The following is a 10,165-nucleotide window of genomic DNA, read 5'->3' on the forward strand; positions in this document are numbered from 1 at the left end:
AGGATCGAACTAGGAAAAACGGTAAAGATAAAAGTGATGGTGATACGATACCGGGGCACTCCCCCAAGCTTGGCAATTGCCTAGGGGAGTGCCCATACCAGATGCTTAGTTCTTCTTTGTTGGTGAAGAAGGTGGAGTTGTTGATGATGGATAGTCGCACATCGAGCGTAGGAGGTCCTCCAACTTGTGGATAATGCCCTTGAGTGTGATGATATGCTCCTTCAACAAAATATTTTCACGTGTGAGATACTTGTTTTGTATATGGTCTAACTCAATCATCTTGAAAGCCTAGATCTCAGTTGGGGTAAGAAGATTGTGATCAAGTTGAAGGATGTCTTCTGCTGCCGGATCTTGGTCCTCCGTGGTCTTCTTGATCCCTTCATCCTTGTTGATCTCCATAGGTTCTTCCCTCTTCAGCTCTATCTTCATTAGCCAAGCATCATTGTCACCATTGCTGGAGGAGGGGGACGACATGGTGCCTGGCCTTGTCAACCCTGATAGAAAACATCTCGAAACAAGAACAGAGGATATTTGCATGGTACGGTGGTTAAAACTTTCGGGAGATTATATAATGAATTTTTACTGACCAAAAGCAGTATCGTGAAAGAAAATGGAGTCCGGAGAGCACACGAGGTGCCCACGAGGCAGGGGGGCGCGCCCAAGGGGGTAGGGCGTGCCTCCCACCCTCGTGGGAGCCTCGTGTCCTTTCCGGTCTGCTTCTTATTTTCCTATTTTTCTAAATATTCCAAAACGAAGAGATATTGCCCTTAGAACTGTTTTGGAGTCAGTTTACTTACCGTACCACGTACCTACTCCTTTTCGGAGTCTGAAACATTCTGGAAAGTGTCCCTTGTGTATTCTCCCGGGGTTACGGTTTCAATAATATTAGTTTCAACATTTATAGGACTACCTGAGATATAATTTTTAATTCTTTGACCGTTCACCACCTTCGGATTTGTGCCTTCAAAGTTGTTGATTTTTATGGCACCGGAATGATAGACCTCCTCGATAACGTAAGGACCTTCCCATTTAGAGAGAAGTTTGCCTACAAAAAATCTTAAACGAGAGTTCTATAGCAATACATAATCACCTACGTTGAACTCACGCTTTTGTATCCTTTTATCATGCCATCTTTTAACTTTTTCTTTAAACAATTTGGCATTTTCATAGGCTTGGGTTCTCCATTCATCAAGTGAGCTAATGTCAAATAACCTCTTCTCACCGGCAAGTTTGAAATCACTCTTTAATGGCCCAATATTCCTTATGTTCTAGTTCAAGAGGTAAGTGACATGCTTTACCATAAACCATTTTATACGGAGACATACCCATAGGATTTTATATGCGGTTCTATAGTCCCATAATGCATCATCAAGTTTCTTGGACCAATTCTTTCTGGATCTTTTAACAGACTTTTGCAAAATTAATTTGAGCTCTCTGTTACTCAATTCTACTTGACCACTAGACTGTGGGTGATATGGAGATGCAATTCTATTGTTAACGTCATACTTAGCAAGCATTTTACGAAAGGCACCATGAATAAAATGTGAACCACCATCAGTCATTAAATATCTAGGGACTCCAAACCTCGGGAAAATAACTTCTTTAAGCATCTTAATAGAGGTGTTATGATCATCACTACTAGTTGGAATAGCCTCTACCCACTTAGTAACGTAATCAACAGCAACTAAAATATGTGTATACTCATTAGAGGAAGGAAAGGGTCTCATATAGTCAAAGCCCCAAACATCAAATAGTTCAATAACAACTGAATAATTCGTAGGCATTTCTTGACGTCTACTAATATTACCAATTCTTTGACATTCATCACAAGACAAGACAAACTTATGGGAATCCTTGAAGAGAGTAGGCCAATAAAAACTGGATTGCAATACCTTGTGTTCAGTTCTATCTCCAGCATGGTGTCCTCCATAGGCTTCGGAGTGACACTTGCATAGGATATGTTCGTGCTCATGCTCAGGTGGACAACGTCTAATAATACCATCCACTCCTTCTTTATAAAGATGTGGGTCATACCAAAAGTAATGTCTCAAATCATAGAAGAACTTTTTCTTTTGCTGGTATGTGAAACTAGGTGGTATAAATTTAGCAACAATATAATTAGCATAATCAGCATACCATGGAGCAGTATGAGAAGCATCTATGACATTTAATTGTTCATCAGGAAAGCTATCATCAATAGATAGTGGGTCATCAAGAACATTTTCTAACCTAGACAAGTTGTCTGCAACGGGGTTCTCAGCTCCCTTTCTATCAATAATATGCAAATCAAATTCTTGTAGCAGGAGAACCCATCTAATAATTCTAGGTTTAGCATCTTTCTTTTCCATAAGGTATGTAATAGCAGCATGATTAGTGTGAATAGTTACTTTAGAATCAACAATATAAGGTTTGAACTTATCACAAGCAAATACAACTGCTAAGAATTCCTTTTCGGTAGTAGCATAATTTCTCTGGGCATTGTCTAGAGTTTTACTAGCATATTGAATAACATTTAATTTCTTATCAACTCTTTGCCCTAGAACAGCACCTACAACATAATCGCTAGCATCACCCATAATTTCAAAGGGTAAATTCCAATCAGGTGGCTGAACAATAGGTGCAGAAATCAATGCTTTCTTAAGTATCTCAAATGCTTCTACACAATCATCATCAAAGACAAAAAGGAATATCTTTTTATAATAGATTAGTTAGAGGCCGAGAAATTTTTGAGAAGTCCTTAGCGAACCTCCTATAAAAACCGGCATGACCGAGGAAGCTTCTTATACCTTTAATGTCCTTGGGACATGGCATCTTTTCAATAGCATCATCTTTAGCTTTATCAACTTCCATGCCTCTTTCAGAAATTTTATGCCCCAAGACAATACCTTCATTAACCATAAAGTGGCATTTCTCCCAATTCAGAACAAGACTAGTTTCTTCACATCTCTACAAAACTCGATCAAGGTTGCTTAAGCAATCATTAAAAGAGGATCCATAAACAGAGAAATCGTCCATGAAAACCTCACATATCTTTTCACAAAAGTCAGAAAATATAGCCATCATGCATCTTTGAAAGGTAGCAGGTGCATTACATAAACCAAAAGGCATACCTCTATAAGCAAAAGTATCGAAAGGGCAAGTAAAAGTGGTCTTTGATTGATCATCAGCTGACACAAGTATTTGAGAGAAGCCAGAGTAACCATCTAGAAAACAAAAATGTGTATGTTTGGATAATCTTTCTAGCATTTGATCAATAAAAGGCAAAGGGTAATGATCTTTTTAGTAGCCTTATTTAATTTGCGGAAATCAATTACCATCCTATAACCTGTAATAATTATTTGTGGAATCAATTCATCTTTATCATTAGGAACAATATTAATACCTCCCTTCTTAGGGACACAATGAACAGGACTTACCCACTGACTATCAGCAACGGGATAAATTATACCTGCCTCAAGGAGCTTTAATATTTCTTTTCTTACCACTTCTTTCATCTTAGGATTCAGCCGTCGTTGATGATCAATATCTGGTTTGGCATCTTCCTCCAAATTTATTTTGTGTTGACATAGAGTGGGACTAATGCCCTTAAGATCATCAAGAGTATATCCAATAGCATCACAGTGCTTCTTCAGAGTTTTCAATAAGTTCTCTTCCTCCTTCTCTGAAAGGTTATCACTAATAATAACAGGATATATTTTATTTTCATCAAGATAAGCATATTTAAGAGTATCAGGTAATGGTTTAAGCTCAAACACAGGATCACCCTTGGGTGGAGGAGGATCCCCTAGGATTTCAACAGGCAAGTTGTCTTTCAAATAGGTCCATGTTTAAAGAATACTTCATCTATTTCCCTTCTTTCATTCATGAACATATCATTTTCATGGTCTACCAAATATTGTTCTAAAGGATCAGTAGGAGGCACGGCAATAGAAGAAGACCAATAATTTCATCTTTACTAGGCAATTCTTTATCATGGGGTTGTCTACGAAATTTAGCAAAATTAAACTCATGAGACATATCCCCTAAACCAACAGAAACTATATCCTTATTGCAGTCTATCTTAGCATTAACAGTATTCAAGAAGGCTCTACCAAATGTAATGGGACAAAAGCTATCTTGAGGGGAACCAAGAACAAGAAAATCAGCAGGATATTTAGCCTTCCCACACAAGACTTCAATGTCTCTAACAATCCCAATTGGTGAAATAGTATCTCTATTAGCAAGCTTAATGGTAACATCAATACCTTCTATCTCAGCTGGTGCAATATCATGCATAATTTCTTTGTATAAGGAAATAGGTATTGCACTGGCACTAGCACCCATATCACACAAGCCATGATAACAATGATCTCCTATTTTAACTGAAATAACAGGCATCCCTACCACATGTCTATGTTTATCTTTAGCACCAGGTTTAGCAATTCTAGGAGTCTCATCACAGAAATAAATAACATGCCCATCGATATTATCAGCCAGGAGATCTTTAACAATAGCAATATTAGGTTCAACTTTAACTTGCCCAAGAGTTTATAAGTTATAATATTACTTTTATGAACCACAGTTGAAGCTTTATCATGATCCTTTATTCTAACAGGGAAAGGTGGTTTCTCAACATAAGCAGTGGGAACAACATGATCATTATAAGTGATAGTCTTTTCTTCAACTTTAATAGGTGCAACTACTTTCGTTTCAATGGGAGGATTATATTTAAACCACTTCTCCTTGGGGAGATCAACATGAGTAGCAAAGGATTCATAGAAAGAAGCTATTATCTCAGAGTCAAGTCCATATTTAGTGCTAAGTTTATGGAAAACATCGGTATCCATAAAAGATTTAACACAATCAAACTTAGGTGTTATACCTGACTCTTTACCTTCGTCGAGATCCCAATCTTCAGAGTTGCGTTTAATTCTCTCCAATAAATTCCATTTGTATTCAATAGTCTTCATCATAAAGGAACCAGTACAAGAAGTATCGATCATGGAGCGATTGTTCCCAGAAAGCCGAGCATACTTTTTTTGAATAATCATTTCTCTTGAGAGCTCATGATTGGGGCATGAATATAAAATTGACTTAAGCCTCCCCCAAGCTTGAGTGATGCTTTCTCCTTCGCGAGGCCAAAAATTATATATATAATTACGATCATGATGAACAAGATGCATAGGATAAAACTTCTGATGGAATTCCAATTTCAACCGTTTGTAGTCCCATGATCCCATATCATCACATAGCCTATACCATGTCAATGCATCTCCCTTCAAAGATAAAGGGAATACCTTCTTCTTGATAACATCATCGGGCATACCTACAAGCTTATATAATCCACAAACTTCATCCACATAGATCAAGTGTAAGTCGGGATGCAGTGTTCCATCTCCTGCAAAAGGATTAGCTAGCAGTTGCTCTATCATACATGAAGGAATTTCAAAGTAAACATTTTCAGTAAGTTCAGTAGGTTAAGGGGTAACTAGTTGTGGTTCCGGACGAGGTGAAGATACCCCGAACAAACTCCTCAAAGGATTACTTTCGATAGTAACAAGTGACAGTAAATTTCAGCACACTATATAAATTTTTCCTTACCAAATTCCACCTACCAAAGGCGCTTCACTCCCCGGCAACGGCGCTAGAAAAGAGTCTTGATGACCCACAAGTATAAGGGATGTACCGTAGTCCTTTTGATAAGTAAGAGTGTTGAACCCAATGAGGAGCAGAAGGAAATGATAAGCGGTTTTCAGCAAGGTATTCTCTGCAAGCACTGAAATTATCGGTAACAGATAGTTTTCTGATAAGGTAATTGGTAACCAGTAGCAAGTAATAAAAGTAAATAAGGTGCAGCAAGATGGCCCAATCCTTTTTGTAGCAAAGGACAAGCCTGGACAAACTCTTATACGAAGAAAAGCGCTCCCGAGGACACATGGGAATTTCGTCAAGCTAGTTATCATCACGCTCATATGATTCGCGTTCGGTACTTTGATAATTTGATATGTGGGTGGACCGGTGCTTGGTTGCTGTCCTTACTTGGACAAGCATCCCACTTATGATTAACCCCCATTACAAGCATCCACAACTACAACAGAAGTATTAAGGTAAACCTAACCATAGCATGAAACATATGAATCCAAATCAGCCCCTTACGAAGCAACGCATAAACTAGGGTTTTAGCTTCTGTCACTCTAGCAACCGATCATCTACTTATTACTTCCCAATGCCTCTGTCGGTGTCAAAACCGGCGGATCTCGGGTAGTGGGTCCCGAACTGTGCGTCTAGGCCGGATGGTAACAGGAGGCAGGGAACATGATGTTTTTACCTAGGTTCGGGCCCTCTCGATGGAGGTAATACCCTACTCCTGCTTGATTAATATTGATGATATGGGTAGTACAAGAGTAGATCTACCACGAGATCAAGGAGGCTAAACCCTAGAAGCTAGCCTATGGTATGATTGTTGTATATGGAGTTGATTGCCTACGGACTACAACCCTCTGGTTTATATAGACACCGGATAGGGTTAGGGTTACATAGAGTCGGTTACAATGGTAGGAGATCTTGAATATCCGCATCGCCAAACTTGCCTTCCACGCCAAGGAAAGTCCCATCCGTACACGAGACGAAGTCTTAAATCTTGTATCTTCATAGTCCAGGAGTCCGGCTGAAGGTGTAGTCCGGCTACCCGAACACCCCCTAATCCAGGACTCCCTCAGTAGCCCCCGAACCAGGCTTCAATGACGACGAGTCCGGCGCGCAGATTGTTCGGCATTGCAAGGCGGGTTCTTCTCCAAATCCTGCGTACCTGTAGGAATAATGTCCGATTTTTGTAATGTAGCGCTCCTCGGCTCCCACGCCCAATAATGGCCGTCTTCCACGTGTCAAACGAATGCGAAAAGCCAGGGCGTTTTTACATCCACACCCCTAGCCGTATAAACGAGCCGCCTATTTAACGGGATGGGGATTTAGGTCCAAACCACATCCTCTCCTCTCCGCGAGTTATCATCAGAGCGCTTCCAGCAAAGGTCCATTCCAACATGACCAGCCCTCGCAGCTCCTCCCCTCGCCCCTCCTGTCCCAAACCCGGGGACTGGGAGAGTTGCACCATCCCGCATAGCGAGTTAGTGTCGCTTCAGGCCAAGGGATTTCTCCCTCAGGCATACATGGTCCCGGTCCGAGCCGGTCTCGCCACCTACAATGGCGGAAAACAAGCGGAGAGCACCCCCAATCCTTCTAAAGGAGAGCGGGTGTGCCTCGTCCCCTATCTAATAAGGGGACTGGGGTTTCCAATTCATCCATTTCTCCGCGGGCTTCTGGAGTTCTACGGCCTCCAGCTGCACAATCTCACGCCCGCCTCCGTATTACATATTGCGGGTTTCGTCGCCCTTTGCGAGCTATTTTTAGGCGTTGAGGCTCATTTCGCGCTGTGGAAGAGGTTATTCTGCCTGGTGCCCCGTTCTCGAGAGGGGTCTATATACCAAGTGGGCGGAGCCGAAGTATGGCGCATCGCCGGGACCGGATACCTATCCGGAACCCCAAAGAAGGCGTCCGAGGACTGGCCTTCGGAATGGTTTTACATAGATGACGTCCCGCTACCGGACCCTATCCGGGTCGGTCTCCCTGAGTTCAACAGTGCTCCATTGAAGAAACGCTTGAGCTGGCGTCCGCGGAGCTCTCAGAGAGAAAGCGACAGAGACGTCCTTTACCTGATGGGCCGGATAAGACTGTTGGCTCATTCCGGACTAACCATGATTGGAGTCATGGCCGCATGCATTATGCGGGGGGTGCAGCCACTTCAATATAGAGGCCACCCCATGTGGGATTTCAACGGGGAGGATGACGCCACCCGTTACGGTCGTAAGGGGCCGGCCTCAGCTGCCGCTCTAGTAAAGATCTTATCCTCTTTGTACAAGGGAGAAAAGGAGGAATTCCTCCGCGTCAACCCGCAGGCCGGATTTACTATGTACGATCCTCCAAGTTGGGTAAGTGAACAACTGCGCTTGCCCGTTTGTTTTATACTCCCACGGTTAGATATGTAGTCTAACGACTTCAATGCAGGAACTGCGACAGGTGGTAAAGGATATAAACAGCCGCCCTCCACAGCCCGAGGACCCAGAACGGTCCCTCGATCCGGACTCCGAAGAGGATCCGGACATATCGGTGGAGCTTATCGACGGGGTGTTCCATCAGCTAAGCAAGGACAATACCTTGGTAGCCATCACGGCTGATTACCCAGGGTTAATCCCGGCCTCCCAGGTGACAGAAACCGGAGTCTCATTCCCTTGAGAGAGATTCCACTCTCACGTATTCCGGTGTTTCTGACGACAACCGTGTTTTGCAGGGGAGATTTCCGAGGCAGGAGGCCGAACCTGCGGCGGCTAGCCAACGAGGGGCCGCAGGGCCCCGTGGGGCAAAAAGGAATGTAGTCCGGACTGAGATGCCGGCGCAAAGGTATAGCGCACCCTCTGTTTCCCTGGTGTTATTCTGTCAGGGCATATTAACGTTCGTGCTATCTTCAGAACGAAGAGACCTCGCCGGACTACATCCGGAGAGGTTGCCAATCGCGCCTCCACCAGCCAGGCTCCAACGTCTGGCCAGGAAGCGGAGGCGAGCACAAGGCGCGCACCGGACGCTCCTCCGACAGAGGATGCGGACAGGCTGTCTGCCACAAATTCTGAAGTGGAGAGTGCCATGAACCACAGGCGTCGCCGGACAGTTCTACGCGACGCTTGTTTCTCCCAAGAGGCTTTAGATGCCTTTAATTCGGGAGATGCGTACCTCCGTGCCGCTCAAAATGGTTTAGCCAGAGCCACGGAGCAGTATGTAAAAGACATATGGGTAAGAAAATTTTGGTCAAATATATATATATATACCAGTAGCCCCCGAGACTTGAAACAGTTAGAGCAACTGATTTAAGGATCATTTAATATGCAGGTTCTTACAGAGAAGAATACTGTACTGTCCCAGGAGCTGGAAAAGTGCAAGGCCCAACTAGAGGCCGCACTAGCCGCAGCAGGGGAGCCCAAAGAGACCCCCTCAGGTAAGATACACTTCGAAAGATTAGTATTGTGCGGTGTGGGTGCAAATCTGACAAATCATGTTGCAGATGGCGCCGGACTCGATCCGGAAAAGCAACAACTCTTACGCCGGCTAAAGGCCGGTGAGAGTACGTTGACAAAGGTGAGGCGAGAGAAGAATGATCTTCAGGATGCCAACACCAGGCTGGACGTCAAACTTAAAGATGTTCGTGGCCAGCTGTCGGACTCCACGAAGGAGAATCAGCGGCTTCGACGCGGCATATTTAGTAAGTGCTTGAACGAACTTTGAAAAAAGAGTTCGGCGAGGAAGTCGACTAACAGAGTAATGTCTGTAGGTATGCTCACAGGTCGTCCTGCAGAGGAGATGCCCAGTTCTACGGGTGACCTTCTTCCCGAACTCGTGCAACTGCACGAGCGAATTCGGCAGGCGATGCGAGGCGTTGCCCAAGCCTTATGGCCTGCCCACTCCATGCCCGAGGGCCTTGGAGAGCTTGCGGAGAAGCTGAAGGGAGCTCGGCGGCGCTTCCGGTTGTGGAAGATATCGGCCTGCCGACAAGGCGCTAGGGAGGCCTGGGCCATGGTGAAGACCCGTTTTACGAAGTCTGACCCAAACCACATGGCCGAGGTCGGACCAGTGGGGCCTGACGGGAAGGAGATCCCTGTAAGCTTAGTATACGGCCAAGTAGAGTTAGCCGCGAAGTATTCCCAGCAGGACTGTAAATTAGACAGCCTGTTAGATGGTATAGAAGAGGAATACAATCAGTCAGAATGACTATGTAATTTTGAATTGACATGTGTAATGCCTTCTAGCCGGATTGTAGATCGTTTGTCGTTGCCGACCTTTTCGCTTCAACCTCGGGACCTGACGGTCCGGAGTGTGTCCGAATACCATAGCGGTTATATAAGAACCGGGGTATGCGTGGAGACCAGGCGTAGGGGTCATTAGTGCTTTATCAGACAAGTGCCCAACTAGTTATGTTATATTACATGGTTAGTAAGAAACATCTTCCAGAGAGAATAGTTCCGTTAAGGGTTCCTTTCGCTGGGAGGCATGCCCTAAAGTGCATGTCCGGACTGCGTGAAAAGACGCAGAAAAAGCATCTGGGGGCGCATAAAATGAGTAAAAAGATCATCTTTTATTTCAC

Source organism: Triticum aestivum, chromosome 6A (genome assembly GCF_018294505.1).
Source record: "Triticum aestivum cultivar Chinese Spring chromosome 6A, IWGSC CS RefSeq v2.1, whole genome shotgun sequence".
Lineage (NCBI taxonomy): Eukaryota > Viridiplantae > Streptophyta > Magnoliopsida > Poales > Poaceae > Triticum > Triticum aestivum.